Source organism: Anas platyrhynchos, chromosome 2, assembly GCF_047663525.1.
Source record: "Anas platyrhynchos isolate ZD024472 breed Pekin duck chromosome 2, IASCAAS_PekinDuck_T2T, whole genome shotgun sequence".
Lineage (NCBI taxonomy): Eukaryota > Metazoa > Chordata > Aves > Anseriformes > Anatidae > Anas > Anas platyrhynchos.
In genome coordinates, this window is record NC_092588.1 from 56,805,969 (window position 1) to 56,824,808 (window position 18,840).

Consider the following 18,840-nt stretch of genomic DNA (forward strand, 5'->3'; position numbering starts at 1 on the left):
AATGGTCTCATAGTGCCATTAAGAACAATTTATTTTCTACACACTCAATTAATTTTGATTTTCTAGCTTTTTAGCTCACTCTGTTGTTATCCGTGCAGGTTTGGTAATAATTTTAAAACATTTCTTGCCTTATAAAACCTTGTTTACCCTTGAATTCTCTTTGCTTAACAAGTTGTTTGTTCCTTTTACTATAGTTGAGTTCTAAACATACAAGACTCCAGTCTGCTAACTGTGCCAAAATTGAAACTGAATAAGCAAATGAAATTGCTTTGACATCTACAATACTGGAAACATTATGCTTTTCAAATCCAAACTGAAGGTATTTCAAGATTATTTTTAGTTCCATAAATTTGATTTATTAAATTAATGCATATCATATTTCATTTGAGAATGTTATCTCTAGAGATCCCTCCAGTTTTGGGCTCCCCACCACAAGCAAGAAAACAACACAAGACACAGCTTCTTCAGCTGAGTGAGCTCAGCTGAGGGATACCAAGACAAGTATATGTCTTGCAAGTAGAGTCTGAGAGAGCTGTAGAAGTTTGGCCTGGAAGAGAGACTGCTCTGGGTAGTCTTTATTACTGTCAGCATCCATGTATACAGACAGGATCAGAACAGACTCTTATTGGAATGTCAAACCATAGGATAAAAAGCAGTGGGTACAAATTGAAACATGGAAAATTTCAATTGCACTAATATTTATTTATTTATTTACTTACTTACTTACATGAACGTGATCAAATATTGTCACAGGGGCCTAGACAGGGTGTGTCTTCAACTCTGGAATTCTTCAGGTCTGACCTGGACACAAATCTGAATAACCTGTTTGGATTAGACCTGTTTAATCAGGTGACCAGACCAGATAGCTTCTGGAGGTCCTTTCCAACTTAAGTTATTTTAAGATTCTATCATAAATATCTCTTATTCTCAGACTCCTAACATGCAAATAAAACAGTACTGGGAATTGTTGTTTGTTTGCACTTCCTTTTTGAATCAACTAACTCTACACAACATATTAGATTGAAGATTAGAAGATTTGTTTCTTGTTTGGTTCTGTGCATGTAACTTTCAGGAGAGTGAGTATAGCATAGCATTTAAAATTAGCTGAATTAGAAACACAGAACAAAACACACATAAGAATAATGACAATAATAATAAAACCTATAGCTTGATGAAAGTAACTTTGTGTCAATTCTTGGGTAACAAAGATTGTGAAGAAGGAATGATATGGCCTACCTGTGCTGCTAGAGGCATATGTGGATAAACAGCAGGGAGGTTGTGCAGCCCATATCCTTACTTACAGGCTTACTTACTTACTCATCCTTACATATCCTTACATATCCTTAACTTAAGTTAGTTAGAAAGAACTGCTGGAACTAATATTGTTGGGCTCAGTTAAAAATCCAGTTTTGTGCCCAGCCCAGGTTCCTTACCAATGTGTCAGTAAAGAAGGAGGAGGTTCATTTATTTCCCAGATACTTCTAAAACTGTCCCTTCTGTTAAGGTACTACAGCTTTTGGTAGAGGGAAAGTTTTAGCATGCAGTTCATACAGACTGGGAAGGGAAGGTTGGTCACACAGAGTTTAGAGAGAATTAAAATATGGCTAAGTAAGTTTAGTTCATCTTTATATGTTATCATGCGCCATTTGTGTTGTACTATTGCAAATAACTGAAAGGTAAACATAAACCACTAACTTTCAGTTTTAGTAGCGTTTTCCATTTGCGTTGCATTCACTTTGTACTGATAGCATTATTAATCAAGGAGGACAACAGACGTCTGTTTGTTTGTTTGTTTTAATAGTTACTATTAGTAAAGTCAACATTTGCTAACAGATGCCAGGCAATTATCATAGTTATGGCAATTTTCAATATTCAATATTTCAAAATTCAGGTAATAGCATGAATAAATGGGATAAAACTTAGTAGCTAATACTACTCACTTTTTACAGTGACCACATTGCTTTATTTTTAATGTGATAGACATAAAATTACCAGTCATGTAGCCTGCAGCAGTTGCTGAATATTATTCAATAAAATGCAGATACTGTTTCTAATATCTGCTTGTTATGTTCATTGTTTACAATACATCCTGCTCAGAGATACAGAAAGATTATGACAGAAGCTACATGTGACATATTTGTTTTATGCTTAGGAATGCTATAAAAATAAACATGCTGTGTACCAGTTTTCCTTTTTAATTTTGATTCCAGTGTTTGGAAAATTATGTTTTTAATCAGTTTCTCTCACGAGTGTTTTCCAAGGACTTTATTCAGATATATTTAACAGCATGACAAAATGTAGCTTTAAGAAGCATTTGTTGCCAAAAATTAAATTCTGAAATATAATTATAGTTTACCTATTATCTTTCAGTGCACAGTATGACACTGTGCTATGCATGAAGAAATATGAAAGATAAGAGAATATAAAAAGGAATGTCTCCTGTAATGGGATTACAAAATCAAAACAGACTCTTATGTAAATTTACTAATTGCTACAAGATTCTCCTAAAGTGGGATGTTGAAGAAAATCAATGATTACATTTTCTAAGTTTCATTACTAAATAGGGAGTGAAGGAAAATTTTTAAAACTGTGTTTTAAAAATTATGTCAAAATAGGCTAAGGTAATCTAGATATTTCAAATAACATCTCAGATACTTTTACTAATGGCATTCATCTTCAAGTCTTTTATTCTTCTATGGCCCTATAGCCATTCATGTTCCATTCCCTACACCCATATAGGTGTCATAGAATCATAGAATAATTAAGTTTGAAAAAGACCTCCAAGATCATCTGGTCCAACCATCCCCTTACTACCAATATCACCCACTAAATGGTGTCCCTAAGCACCAATCCCAATAATAATAAAACCTATAGCTTGATGAAAGTAACTTTGTGTCAGTTCTTGGGTAACTTTGGAACACCCCCAGGGACAGTGACTCCACTACTTCCTGGGCAACCCATTCCAATGCCTGACTACTCTGTCTGAGAAGAAATGTGTCGTAATTTCCAAATGGAACCTCCCCTAGTGAAACTTGAGGCCATTCCTTCTAGTACTATCTCTGGTTATCTGTGAGAAGAGGCTGACCCCCAGCTCCCTGCCACTTGATTTCAGGCAGTTTTAGAGAACAATAAGGTTTCCCCTGAGCCTTCTCTTCTCCAGACTAAACAACCCCAGTTCCCTCAGCTGTTCCTCATAGGACTTGGGTACCAGACCCTTCACCAGTTTTGTTGCCCTTCTCTGGACATGTTCCAGGGCCTCAATTACCTTTTTGTAGTAAGGAGCCTAAAACTGAACACTGTACTCAAGATGAGGCCTCACCAGAGCAGAATACAAGTGGACCATGCATCAGAGGACTGCATTTCAGCATTATAATGATACCAGTCAAAACAGAATGATACTTTAGGTTTGCATGCACAGAGCATTAGTTCTGTAAGGGAAAGGGGGGTTGTTGCCTTGGTTCAAAGGTTAAATCTTCTTTAAAGAAGGTTCTAAATTCTATGCTATCCCAATTTGCCAATAATAATTATTGGCATTATTATGATAATAAATTATCTCAATCTGCCAAAACTCACCTACATATCAAATGTCATCTAAATGACTACTGGTGTTTTGCTCAAGGAAAAGTGTCATTGAAATGTTCAGAGTTATATATTTTTACATATATGCATATATATGTTTATATATTTGTATATATTTATAATAAATTTCTGGTTCCAAATAATGTTTAAAAACCATGGTGTTCATAAACAATGAAGCTGTTTCCATTTGTGAAAGGTGAAGACCTATATAAAGCCATTAAATATTTTTTGGATATTTATTTACATTAAAAGTGTTGCCTGTGTTACCAACTGTACATCCATAGCTTTCAACACCTAGAAAAGATATTAAAGGACAACCAGCATTCTTTCCCTACAAGAAATAAGAAAGAATTTTTTTTTATTTTATATGAGTTATTTTCTATCTAAACAATATTAAGATGCCATCAAGAAAGAATATTACAGTTTCTTCAAGGAAGAAAACAATACCACACTTTAAAAATGAGTACATTTCTAGAGTTACTCACAGAAAAGGAGAGCAGTTATCATGTCTGCATGGAATTTCTTTAGAGTGTTTAGAGACTTCACCTGTTTGCCTTTAAAACAATATTTAGGAATTTACTTCATGCCCAGATTTCTCTCCCCTTGTTTCTGTTTCTTGTTTTCATTTACTCTGAAGCATGGTAGCTTCTTTATAGCTAAAGTGGGACGTCGGTGAATCAAGTTACATAACATTAAAAATATTTTGGGCTTTTCATTTCTGCACTTTCCTCACCCAGCCAGACTCAACCATGGTGTGGAACCAGTAAGAAATTTTGGTGGATGGAATGAATAATTATTGTTGGAAGTGTTCTCTCACATCTTTTTAATTCCTAAGATAAATGAAATATTTATATATTATATATAAAATCATATATATATACATTATATAGAAATATATATCTAATAATAATATTATATATAAGGTCAGAGCTATAAGCAAATGGAAACTGTGACTTTAATGTATTTCTGATATACTTTGTTCTTCCTATAACATCATACATGTGTGTTTTTTTTTCAGGTTCTGTGTCCTATGCCAACATGTTTGAGTGTTCAGTAAGATGTGGAAACACTAAATAAGCTACCATTCTATTGTTTTATGAAAGAAAGTTGAAAAAAGTTTATCAGAGTGCACACAGGTCTTCAGAGGTCTTTTTTTTTTTTTTTTTTTTACTCCTTCAATTTGTTTATAGTTTTGATGATTATTTTGTATTGCTGCGTGGAGTCGTAATAGAAAATAATAATTTAAATAATTCCCATTCAAATTCAATAGTTCTAAATTAAAAAAAAAAAAGAAAAAAAAAAAAACAAAAACAAAACCAACATTCTGATGTTTTCAACATTATTTAAAATCTTTTTGTTACACTAATTTTACATTAATTTCATTAGTTTATTTGGAAAAAAAAAGTCTGAAATTGAAAGTTTGACACTAAAAAGAAAATCCATATTTTTACTTCCATCTTTTCCATCTCATAGTTTATATATATATAGTGTTTTTAAAACAGATTGTTTGTAAAATTTAAGTTTGATCACATGAATAATATCAATGGGAAACAACAACAACAACAAAATCAGTCTAAACTATTGTTACCATTTCCATTATTATTATACCTAGTGATTTGGTTTTGAAAAAAAAAAAAATTGGTAGCATACATGTTACTACTTTATTGCAAAGTAAACATATTTTTACATAAACCATTAAAATATATTAATGGTTGACAGCAGAGAACACAATCACTAAAATTCTCAAAAATTCTTCGATAGCCTTCAACTGTATTAACATTTTAAGATGTGAAATATATTTGAAACACTAATAAGAACATATTTAATTAAAACATCTCAGCTGAGCAGAAGTAACTTCCTTCTAGAGGGTAATATTATCTTGCACCACCATTTCTAGTAGTATATTATATGTAGCATATATTGTTGTAGCATATATATATGCTACATATGTTACATATATATTATTATACATTATTATGTTATTATACATTACACATATATTATTATACATATTATACATATATATGCATATATGTTGTAGCATATATAATTCCTACATGTTCCTGTTGATTCTGCAATGATCTACCCACGATTGTTTACCTTCTTTTGCAGAATGCAGAGATGTAATTACATTATCTATTATCTATTTTGAGAATGATTTATTTATATGAAGAAAGTCACTCTTACCTCATGACATTGATTATTTACAGACAAGTCTCCTGTTAACAGTAAAATCATATCCTTTAGTATTTTACAAATGTTGAAAGAAGAATGAAATAATTTCTCAGATTTCATTTAAGTTTTCATCCCATCATCTTCAAAACAGAGGATGAATAATATGTTGCAACCCTTTCTATAGGGTAGAGAAGAAATATGGAACTGATGGGCTAGGACAACTGTGTGATGGAGCATTCATTTCAGTAGCCATTGGATAGATGTTATTTTTTCCTTCTATCACTAAGCTATTCTAAGTGGTCTCATAGTCTCAGTTGTTGGGTACCCTGCAGTAGAGAGGCCAGTTGTCAGGTTTTATGACAACCCTGGTAGCTACAGATGTGGAACTGGAGAGTCAGGCTCCTAGCAAAGTTGCACATCCTCCAAAATATTTCTGCCTCTTAGTGCTGTGACTCTTACATTCCATGCATTTTCCATTCCCTGTATGTTTGGGCTGTCCATTTCAGGTTCCCTCTAACAAGCGCTTACTCTGTATTTTCTCACTGTTAACAGGAGCATCTGTGAGGGTTCCTACTCTGAAAAGCTAGAAGTCTCCTTGGGAAAAAAAAAAAAAAAGGCTGTGGCACCGTAAACACTCAAGGAAGACAGCAGGCATGTGGCTACTCAATGAGCAGTGCAGAAAGCAGTCTGGGTACAGGTACTGTGCTGTCTCCTCCCCTGTCTTGACAAAAGGCTTATACTCTGCTGTTTCTCACTTGTTTCCAAGTCATACTGGAAGTGTTTTTAATACAATTAAACTGAAGGAAGAAAGAAGAAATGAAGAGGGAAAGCACCAACTCAAATATTTGAGTTGATTTGTTAAAATAATATTATGTGGTGGTGAGACAATATTGATAAACTTTGTCCTGATATAAATCTATATTTAGTGTCATTTTGTTTGGTTGCATTATAGAGTGTAAGTATTTATTTGAGTTTGTGTGAAGAATTCATTTGAGTTTATGTGCAGTTAGAAAAAAATACTATTATTATAATTAAAGAACATATCAGGTTTTCTATATTTCTGGTTAATGATCCACTTGCTTTGATATGATACTGCCCTGTGTTTTGTGTCTGGTTATTGACATAAAGATTCTTACTATATATTTCTGCAAAGGAATTTTAGCATAGAAATGTCCTTGGAAAAAGATTTGTGCTAACAAAGCCAGCAGTTTTAATTTTGGAAAAGCATAGCACAGTTTGTGGCATCTCAGGGAGTGATGTTTTCAAACACACAGAATAAAAGTTTCCTATTCTTCATCTATTTCAGTAGAGACTATAGAGGTTTGCTCAAATCCTAATACAGCATTAGGCAGTAATATGGCAGTCTCTGCATATTAACTAAGTTTTATTATTAACTTTTAGTTCATTAAAAAAAAAAAAAAAAAGGAAAGAAAAGAGTTGCTAATGCCAATGTAGTTGTGTTGGAAAGAAAGGAGCAAATGACTGTGAAATTCTGGAAATAAACTCAAGATTTTTCCTTAATGTTCACAAGTTTCAGAGAGTACTCAAGCTCATTAACTTTCTTTTTTTGAACCTAGAATCAAATGGCTTGTGCAGAAAGGGGCACTTAGATGATATAATTTAGATATGTAAAATCTGATAATTTTCTTCCTCACTAGTTCATTTCCACTTAGGGCTCAGTAAAAGTAGAACTGCCTATCAAATATTCATTGTACACTGAACAATTCTATTTTTTGCTGATGCTTAAGCAAAATTGATTGAGCAAGGAAGATAAATATTCCTTTCTTAATGCAATTGGCTTGCTTCACCCTCTCCAAAATAATATCAGGGCTTCCAGATTGAAAGCACCAAATTCATAACGAGAAAGAGATTCTAGTTTCATAATATAGCTAACATAACGCCTTCATTACATATATATATATACATATGTTAGTATTTTAAGTTGATAGTAGTTAATGAGAAGACTCTGAGACTTTCCTTCTAAATTAAATATGCTAGTAGTCAGTAATAGCCATTGGGATAGCAGAACAATTTTCTTATGAGACAAAAATATTTTTTTCTTGAACAAACCTTGTTGCTGCCTTGTCTAAGGGAAAAAAAATAACATTAGAGCCACATAAGCAGCATCAAATATGATCAACAATGAAATACATTAACACATGATTTTAACCCTCATAGAGAAGAACTGCAGATTAATTAGCATCTAATTAAAGATTTTTTCTCTTTAAATCTGGAAATTGCTTTCCTCTCCTTGTCATCTAATTTGGGGTCCAGATAATGTCAATTGCCTTAAGCCAATGTTGTGAGCTGTGCTGGGCTGCCTGCCTTGAGAATCCACCCTTTTCCCTCAGTATTTTTATGCCTTTAGCTATCCAGTTTGTTTCTTTGATCACTTTGTTCTCTCTTTGCTTTCTGTCCAGTAAATGTCTGCTTTAGCTGTGTGAACAAATGGGACTTCCTGATGTATTCTACCCGTGCAGGAGAAGACCCCCCTGCCTGCAGTCCTCTGGAGTGTTTGAATATAGTGATATTGATCTGATAACCTTCAGTACTAACCATTTAAGATGTTCTTTTTCGCCTGTTATAGAAGAACAGTCTGTAGGAAGGTATTTATTTCTCTTTTAAATATTTCTCTTTTAAATATTTCTCTTATAAATTTCAACCACCTATGTCTCTACAAAACAAATCTCACAGGGAGTGAATGAATATGCGTAGTTAACAATTCATGTTATAGAAATCATAAAGTTTATTCCTTAAATGCTATTACTGACTACTAGCATATTTAAATTAGAAGGAAAGTCTTAGGGAATTTTATGTGAGTGATATTAGATAAGAGGGACATTTAATGTAAGGAGAATAATGGAATTACAGGTGTGGGTCAAGAATTAAAAAATAAAAATAGAGTAAGATTGACTTTTGATTGGGAATAGGCAATATTTAGTGGACTCATTCTCTGTATTTTAAAGTGACACTAATAAGGAACAACAGTTGTTGTTCCTGAATTTGCATTCAGAAATTATCTACTACAAAAATATTAACTGCTGAGTTTAATTTGCAGTGTAAAATAAAATTTGAAGCATACAATTTCTGAATGTTCCACCCAGTATAATAGATTTATTTAACTCATTCCAGACACATTGCTAGAACTTGCAATAGACACAAACTGATGTGTTGCACTACATTCAATAATCCCCATATGAATGCTTAAATGAAATAATGCATAAAAATGCCTATGATTTTTAAGACTGTACATACATAGCAAGGTTTTCAGAAAATGAATTAGCAAGAAGAACAATTATAATTTTTAAAATGTCATGAAATAGACAAATGCTGATTTCCTCAGTGAGATTTGAAATATACTCCCAACATCATGAAAGTGAAGACAGAAAATTAAGTTATTTTAAATGAAATTGGTTTTAACATTCATATTTACCATATTATTGGGAAGTCTGAACCTCTTTGTAAAAGGAGAATGACATGTAACAAAATTTGAAAGATGGGATTAACAGAGACGGTTCATATTTGACAATGCAGGATTTAAGAAAAGGGAGTTTTAATTTAAAACATACCTTCAAAAGCAGACAGAATTATGGTGATGGACTATACTTAAATAACATACTAGTTTTGCTTATAAAATAGATGCAAGAAATGTAGGAAAATGATCTTTCAGAGTTAATGATGATAACAATCGTTTAGTAATGAAATAAATAGTAGGAGAGCCCAGTATGAAGCTGTTGACAAAACAAGAACATAAGACTGGAAGGGACTTTTCAAATTGTCAGCTTCATTTCTTCTTTAGATAAAGCATCATCTCATCTATATATATATACATACATATTTCTTAACATCTTAACATGATCCTAGCTAATCAGTGCTTTTTCCATTCCCTGTTTCCATATTTTATTTTTTCTGCAACAATGCCACACTTCTGTAACTGATTTAAAGCCTCTTCCTATCTCATTTTGAGTAGAGACCTAAAACTTCAAAAGTCACAGCTTTTATCAGCCTCCTCTATAATCAAATCTATCATAATCTAGTAGTAATTCACTAATAAATCCTTGAGATAGTCAAATGTTTCCTTTTCACCTAGTCTCCAAAATGCAACAGAATATAATCTGCAAAGTTGAATATATTTGGAAATAATAACCTTGGTTTCATTTTATTCAAGTGCTGTTTCTTTGGATAATGGATGGTATTTATTCAAAAAGGATTTCCAAATCAACACATTGGATGCTCTTACCTGATGATCACAACCAATTTTGTCAATAATTGGTAATATTGATAAACAGTTTTGCAAGGCTCTAAATGGTTAATAAAATATGTATAATGTCGACTCCAAATATAGCTTCTGTAACAATAGTGATTCTTGTTTCCACATTCTCAGCACTAATTAAGCATCTCCAATTAGTACAAGTGCAACTCACTAGAGCAATTTTGTAGAGCCAAAAATGTCCTTTCTGAATTTCTGTTGTCAAAGAGGAACATGTGAAAAACAAATTACATATCAGTATGATGTCTCATGGAATATGGAATGAGTGCATAACATTCTGTTCAGCTTACCTAGGTGGATCAAATAATCATCTCTGCCAGTCTTTGAGGGAACTTGCTATATAATACAGCCAGTGCACCAGTTACTCTGTATAGAGCTGTCAGTGTTCACTACTTGTTCAGATAGTACACTTGGTCAAAGAAAAGATGTCTACAGGGAACTCTTGACTTCATTGATCTTTTTCTCAGGGTCTTACTGTTTTCATTTGATTGTTCGTTTGTTTGTTTTTACCTATTTACTCCTAATATGTAAAAATTATCATTCATCCTACAAATATACATAAAAAGAAGCCACCAAAAAAAAAATCTTGCATCAGTATTCTCACTTTGTAAACACTAAAGATTTTGTAAACAGTACTAAAATATAAATAGATATTTAAATAGAGGTCATTGTCCTTCATTTTTCTAAACAAAGCTTTGAAATACTCAAAAAATTAGATATGCAGCTACTCAGAGAGCACAGAATCACAGTATCATGGAATTGAAGGGGTTGGAAGGGACCTTGAAAGATCATCGAGTCCAAGCCCCCTGCCAAAGCAGATTGATATAATACTGGTAATACTCTAATCTTTACATCTCAGATTCCTTTCCCTCTTGTATTCAATTTATTTAATTGAATTTTTGAAATTTGAAAAAATTCTATTTATTCAAAGGTAAACTATGCTAACAGTAGAAAATGATAAATCAAATCCATCTCTTCTATGCCAGCCCCAGGGTACCAAGTTTCAAATTGCACTCTTATTTCTATTCTCTAATAGAAGAGCTAACAAAAATTCCAGCCAAAGATCAGCTCTGAAATGTGGAATTGTGAATTTGAAATATATATCTTGAACTGTCTCCTGCATGGAGCAGCCTTATATCTCCTATTTTATTGCCTGTGATAAAGGATAGATTTAGTATTTTATTTTATTTTATTTTATTTTATTTTATTTTATTTTATTTTATTTTATTTTATTTTATTTTATTTTATTTTATTAGGAATGGGAAGATAACATTATATAATACCTTCTAACACTCTCAGTGACTAACATGATCAATTAGATGAACCATGGCAGAACTGATAAATACTCCTGGGAAATGGAAACAGTTGAAAAACAACAATGAGAATTTTGTAATTGCATAAAATTTTGAATGGAAAAAAATGACATGATTTCATACATCTCCTTTTCTTGATATTTCTTTGATAATTCTTATATTTACCAATGTTTCTTTCACCCCTTCCACCCTTTTTCAACTATTCCATCTTTATTTTAGACACTTTCTCCTTTGTTACCATTCCTTTTCCCTTTCCTGTTTCCTTTTCTCCTTCTCACATCTTTTTTTTTTTTTTTTTATGTTCTCCAACTTCATTTTCAATGCTTCCCTTCTCTCGTGTACTTCTCTCACGTGTACTTTTCTTTTGAAATGTTACACTGCCTATTTTATTCTTCAGCTTTATCCTGTTCTTGTTTACACTGTCCTTTCTACTTGTCCCTTCAGTGAGAAAAAATTACATTAAAACAAATGCTGATCATATTAATATTTGTCTAACTGGATTTGAACTGTGACCCTTCTCTCTATTTTCATTTGTTAAATAAAACCCATGATACCACATTTTGCAAGTCCTATGCATAACCTTGCAGAATATGGGTCTGCATTATTAATGACTTTTTGAGCAAAATAAGTATGTGTTCACGTAGATTACTTGCTAATTATGCTTGAAGCTAGCAAAGTAACTTAAAAAAATCTCATAAACTGCTTTTAGATTTTTTTTATATATTTTTTTTACGATAAAAACTCCTAAAGCTTTATTTTCAAGACAGCACAAGGACACTGAAAGTTCAAAAGAACTTGTTTATATAAGATAAGGAGACAAACAGAACAGTGATGATATATTTTTTAAGGCATTAGAATGATGAATAAGACTCATAATACTTTCATATTTATAACAAGTTTTAATTTGGAACCAGAATGAAAAATATTAACATATCCTATATAATCAACAGTTGTACTAGTGGAAAAAACAAACTAACTAACAAACAAACAAAGAAACTTTTTGGCTACGGTTTTTACTTTGCCAGTACTTCAGTGACAGAACTTTCTTAAGGTGTCCTCCCCCAATAATTCCCAGCTATTCTTTCTTGTCTCATAAACTACTGCGTCCCTGTCTAGAAGACTCTAAGCTCTTCAGAAAACATTTATGAACTGTTGGAAATAAAAAGTAAGTAGATCAGATTGATTATAAGGAGACTTGTGACAGAAATCTTCAGCTGCAAAACTGAATATGTGCTGGGGAAAACAAAACAAAACAAAAACAAAAATAACCTTCTGGGTTCTATAGAGAGCAGGAACAAAGCTGTCAAAGCACAGGAAAAATAAAATGCTGTTCACAAAAGATTATTGGAATCAGGCACACCCAGAAATCGGCTGAATATGAGCCAGAAGTGTGCTCAGGTGGCCAAGAAGGCCAACGGCATCCTGGCTTGTATCAGAAACACTGTGACCAGCAGGGCTAGGGAGGTGATTGTCCCCCTGTACTCGGCTCTGGTGAGGCCGCACCTCGAGTACTGTGTTCAGTTTTGGGCCCCTCGCTACAAGAAGGACATCGAGGTGCTTGAGCGGGTCCAAAGAAGGGCGACGAAGCTGGTGAGGGGCCTGGAGAGCAAGTCCTATGAGGAGTGGCTGAAGGAGCTGGGCTTGTTCAGCCTAGAGAAGAGGAGGCTCAGGGGTGACCTTATTGCTCTGTATAACTACATTAAAGGAGGCTGTAGAGAGGTGGGGGTTGGCCTGTTCTCCCATGTGCCTGGTGACAGGACGAGGGGGAATGGGCTAAAGTTACACCAGGGGAGTTTTAGGTTAGATGTTAGGAAGAATTTCTTTACTGAAAGGGTTGTTAGGCACTGGAACGGGCTGCCCAGGGAGGTGGTGGAGTCACCATCCCTGGAAGTCTTCAAAAGACGTTTAGATGTAGAGCTTAGGGATATGGTTTAGTGGGGACTGTTAGTGTTAGGTTAGAGGTTGGACTCGATGATCTTGAGGTCTCTTCCAACCTAGAAATTCTGTGATTCTGTGATTCTGTGATCTCCAAATGCCCTAATCCCTTTTTACCTTTGCAGCCATGATATCTTAGTGTACTTTAGAGAAAATATAGACTATCACTATGAACCTACAGCTCGAGAAACTTGTATGCGGAACATCAATCCCTGATTGCTTCTATTGCAGTTGTTGCTAAGTGCTATGTTCCCTTAACTTTATTATTCAGGAAAGGTCTGTTTGGAACAGGCTGCCCAGGGAAGTGGTGCAGTCACCATCCCTGGAGGTCTTTAAAAGACGTTTAGATGTAGAGTTTAGGGATATGGTTTAGTAGGGACTGTTACTGTTAGGTCAGAGGTTGGACTCAATGATCTTGAGGTCTCTTCCAACCTTGAAGTTCTGTGATTCTGTGATTCTGTGATATATATACACAAAAATACTAAATTGAAGCCACAGAAAGACTTGAAGCACGGTTTAGAATCATAGAGTCATAGAATGATTTGGGTTGGAAGGGACCTTAAAGATCATCTAATTCCAATCCCCATGCCATAGGTAGAGACACCTTCCACTGTACCAGGTTGCTCAAAGCCCCATCCCACCTGGCCTTGAACTCTTCCATGGAAGGGGCATCCACAGCTTCTCTGTTTGAGTGTCTCACCACAGTACTCCAGGTGAGGTCTCACGAGAGCAAAGTAGAGGGGTAGAATCATCACCCTTGACCTGCTGACCTTACTTCTTCTGATGCAGCCAAGGATAGCTTTCTGTGTTGCACATTGCCAGTTCATGTTGAGCTTCTTGTCAATCAAAACCCCTAAGTCCTCATCAGAGCTGCTCTTGCACTTGGCCTTGCTCAATTTCATGAGGTTCACACAGGCCCGCCTCTCAAACCTGTCAAGGTCCCTCTGGAAAGCATCCCTTCCCTCCAGCATGTTGACCACACCACACAGCTTGGTATCATCAGCAAATTTCCTAAGGATGCACTTGATCCCACTGTTCATGTCACCAACAAGATGTTAAACGGTACTGTTCCTGATACCAGCTCCTGAGGAACACCACTGTTGTCTGCTTGGACATTATAGTCTGTTGATCACAACACTTTGACTGCGACCATCCAGCCAATACCTTGCTCACCAAGAAGTCCATTTATCAAACCCATACCTCTCCAATTTAGAGAGAAGCATGTCATGGGCAACAGCATGAAATGTTTCCATACGTCCAAGTAGATGTTGTCAGTTGCTCTTCCCCTTTCCATCAATGCTCTAAGTCACAGAAGGCTACCAGATTTGTCAGGCACAATATGCACTCAGTGAAGGCTGTCTGTCACCAATCACCTCCTTATTTTCCATGTGCCTTAGCACAGTTTCCCAGAGGATCTGCTTCATGATCTGGCCAGCCACAGAGTTGAGACTGGCCTGTCGTTCTCTGGGTCTTGTTTTTTCCCCTTTTAAAAATGGGGTTATGTTTCCCCTCTTCCAGTTAGTTGAGACTTCACTGGATTGACATGATTTCTCTATTGCAAGAGATAGTGACTTAGCAACTTCATCTACCAGTTTCCTCAGGACCTGCAGATGTACCTCATCAGGTTCAATGGACTTGTGCACCTTTAGGTGCCTTAGCTGGGCTCAAACCTGATCTACAGTTCATCATTCTTCCAGTCCCAGTCCCAGTCCCAGTTTGTTTTCTCAGACTTGGGCTGTGTGGCTAGAGCTCTTGTTGGTGAAGACTGAGGTATAAAAGTCACTGAGTACCTCAGCCTTCTCCATATCCCAAGTAACCAGGTCTCCCATTTCTTTCTGGAGAAGTCCCATTAGTATTTAATGATCATTTAGTAGTAATCAAAATTAACTTTTTATTGTGTCACCCTAAATATTTAATACTGACCTTACTGAGAAAAACTACGTAAGAACAATCAGGTTCATCTTTTTTTACAGATTTTCATTTGCTTTTCACTGAGGAACAGCAAAAGAACTCCAACAAGTCCTTTATTTGCTGTGGGAGCTACTGTTTGTCTAACTCATCATCCAAACCTGATTTTATAAGCATGTCATAAAGGCTTGTAAAGGAAATCTCTTTAAACCGACAATTCAGAAAACATTGAAGCTATTTTCTGAAATAAGTAAGCATCTTTAAATTAACACTTATTTTTCCCTAAAAATAAATAAATATATAAAACATATCACTGACACAATAGTATGTATTTCAATATATTTCAATGTATTAAAAGGCAAAGCTGTCTATTAATGTGTTCCTACCTCCTCCTTCTTTTCCCAATGGAAAACTTATCTAGTCAGGTTGCAAAATCAGGCAGGTATCATATATAACTATACATGTGTAACTATTGTCTTAGCTATACATTTATTTCAATGTTTCCACAATTTACACTTCAGAAGAGAATTTTTGCTGAACAACAGTATTAAAAAAACCCAAACCTTTCCATGCTTTTAATGGTATTTCAAATAGTTTTCCAGACAATATTTATTGTTACTTTACACGTGACTTTCATGTAATCATTTTCTTACTTCATCTCGTCTTATGCATGTGTACTCCTCTGATAACAGTCAGTGCTCTGCCCAGTCTCCTATGACCACACACAAGCTAAACCCAAATCTAATACAAGGAGACTTATCTAGGAGGTGGTATATATCTAATATATACTATTAAAATATATATTAGACATCACTGCCAGCAATATATTATTTTTGTAATTAAGTAGTTGTTTTTCTGGTATTAGTTTAAAATGAGAAAAAAATTACTGTAATGCATTATTTACACAGACTTTGATGCTTTTGATCTGATCTGAAAATGCTTAAAACCCAATAGGTTAAATTGTCAGGTGCAGGTTACTGTGGTTCAGCTAGCAAACACAGAATGATCCCCCACCCCCGCTGCCCGAAACAGCAGAGATTGAGGTCAAAGACCCCAATTTCTTCATTGAGACTTCTCTGTCACCATTTAAACATCATATTTTAACCTCTGAGTTTAAAGCATGAAGTAAGAATTACAAGCATGACCCTCCCTTAGCTGGGGTGTGTGTGGAAGGGAACAAAAGATTTTTGTTGAACTAAGGTTTTATAATTTCTGTAAATATACAAGAGAGAAAGAAATGTCACCAAACAGTAATTGAGGTGAAATTTGAAGTCATGTCCTAATTACAGCTTTGCAATCCTCATATGTTGGCCCAAAAGAGCTAGAAGAAAGTTGTTTATTTCAAAAAGTCCGCAACTTCTTAATACTGGTGTCTGGCATATGTCCTTCAGCTTCCATTCTGTCACCCCATAGAAGGAATCTAAGGATAAAGAAAAAATAAATTAAAGTCTTAATACAACTAAGAAGGAAGATCTTTATCAAGGGAAAGGAAATAACAACACTAGCAGAGAGAAATTTGACAATTCTCCAAATCAGAGAATCACCTTTACTCACTTTTCATGAAACCCGAAAATTATGCACACAGGAAACATAAATCCATCTTCAGCCTGACTGGACAGATATGGGCCTGTAATAAAGATAATTGCTGTGATGTTTATATATTATATGACAAGTCTGCTATTGCAACCTCCAGGTCTGCTAGGCAGGCTAAAGGAACGAGCAACAGGGACCTCATAACATTCAATAAGCACAGAGTTCTTCCCTCGGGTCAAATTCTGTAGCAGGGAAGGAACAGCCCCCTACTACAATACAGGCTGGGGAAAGATTAACTGGGAAGAAGCTCTGCAGGAAAGGACCTAGATGTTTCGGTAAATGACGAGTATCTGGTTTTGGGTTACTAATGCAATAACAGTATTGTTAAAATGACATGAGATTAGCAGAGGACCCCAGGACAGTGCGGGACTTGAACACTTGCCCTGTGTGAAGAGGCTGAGGGCTGGTTCACTCTGAAGCAGGGATGTCTTTAGAGGCACCTAACAGCAGTCCCCCAGGGCCTGCAGTGGGGTTATTGAGGAGATGGAACCAAGCTCTTCACATCTGTGCATGGTGGGAGGAAGAGGGACAATGGGCATACACTGAGACAAGAGTTGTTCAGGCTGGATATAAAGGATATAAAGCAAAACCTTTTTCTCCCTGAGGACAGTGTTGCCCAGAGGGGCTGTGAGGTCTCTGTCCTTGGAGGCTTTCAAGACCTATCCTTGAGCAAACAGGTCTGACCTCAAAGTTGGCCATGTTGTGAGAAGGAGGTTGGACTGAAGACTTGAACTTCCTTCTCACCCGAGTCATCCTTTGAACATAACTGAAAGATACAAAAAAATTTAATCAGGGCACAAGCATAAGAGCGAACAGAATTATACTCTTCTTCACCCTAAGAAGCTTCTAATATGAACTTTTGCTACTCACGTTGTTCTTGCTCATTTACTTCTTATTATTTAAATAGAATTAAACCAGCATTTCTCTGCCTAACAGGTGTTATCTAGACAAACGTCTAGATAAAAAAGCCTGACAATATAGTAATGAAGCTCCAAATATGACAACAAGCACTAATTTGTGAGGCCTACTCATGGTTGTGAGGCCATAACTTAAGTTCCACTTCATGTACTTTGAGCTTTGAGCTTTGTTTGCTATTACTTGTAGGCACTAGAAGCCATATTGACACTAGATTTTAATTAGTCAAAACCTAAGTGTAATTTATCAAATATTTATCACACACAGAGCATCTTCATTTTCTCATTTGAAAAATAAATATATATATTAATAATTATCTTGTGTGAACAACATGGGGGGGAGGGGGGATGGGGTATTAAGGACTACACCAAGTGTACTGTGGATTAATGTAAGAAAATACTGAAACATGTACACTATCTAATGGATCTTTTCTAGCTGTAATATCTCTGTTAAATAAGCTAGCAAAAGACAATCTAATTGAATCAGGAACTTCAGATGGTTTAACAAAAAGCTGTGACTTCTTCAAATTAGTTTTCTTCTTGGTTACATCAGTTCTGACACCAGTTAAATAGGGAAAAATAATAAAACATAATGAATGGTCATTTAATTACCTGGGAAAGTGTCAGATAACATGCAAATAGAGACCTTCTGTATTTGAGAGGGAGAATTTTAAGATAAAGATATCAAGGTTTCACAAGCACCATTGTTTTACTTTAGATGAACAGTTGCTCCCATTAGAAAACATACATAACTTTTAGAGAGCTCAAGATAAGTGAAATCTTACTTACTGATGACAAAAAAAAAAAAAAAAAAAAAAAAAAAAAAAAGTGAATTGTAAAGAAAAAAAAAATGTTATCTTGTTAACACTGTTGTATTTGATAAGCCTTAGAGTAATGCTGGAAGAACCAAACCAATGTTCCAGTCCAGTGAAGTCCTTATGTTCCTTGAAGACAAAGGCATTACTTGTATTACTTTAAAAAAGTCTTCTTTACATTGGATTGTGCTACCTTTGTACACCTTTTTTTTATTGTGCTACAACAAATGATTTAGTTCTAAAAATAGTTTAACATTGCCTTCAAAAAAAGCCTATAGAATCACAGCTTGGTAAGTTTTGCCCATCTCATCTTATTTCAAGCATCTGAAATGTGTCAT

General features: G+C 34.9%; 1 long non-coding RNA gene across 3 annotated transcripts in view; it reads left to right on the top strand.

Annotated features, from left to right (window-relative positions):
* The window catches only part of LOC119716122 (uncharacterized), a 34,481-nt gene extending 16,535 nt beyond the window's left edge, over nucleotides 1-17,946 (top strand). The window contains exons 2-4 of one of the 3 annotated variants that reach the window (XR_005263845.2): nucleotides 195-319; nucleotides 6,307-6,451; nucleotides 15,246-17,946. This is a non-coding gene — a long non-coding RNA (uncharacterized lncRNA). Of the gene's footprint in view, nucleotides 1-194; nucleotides 320-4,597; nucleotides 4,727-6,306; nucleotides 10,647-15,245 lie in introns of those variants that run through there. The other 2 variants (XR_005263844.2, XR_005263846.2) reach the window with 2 other exon arrangements.
* The last annotated feature ends 894 nt before the right edge of the window (nucleotides 17,947-18,840 follow it).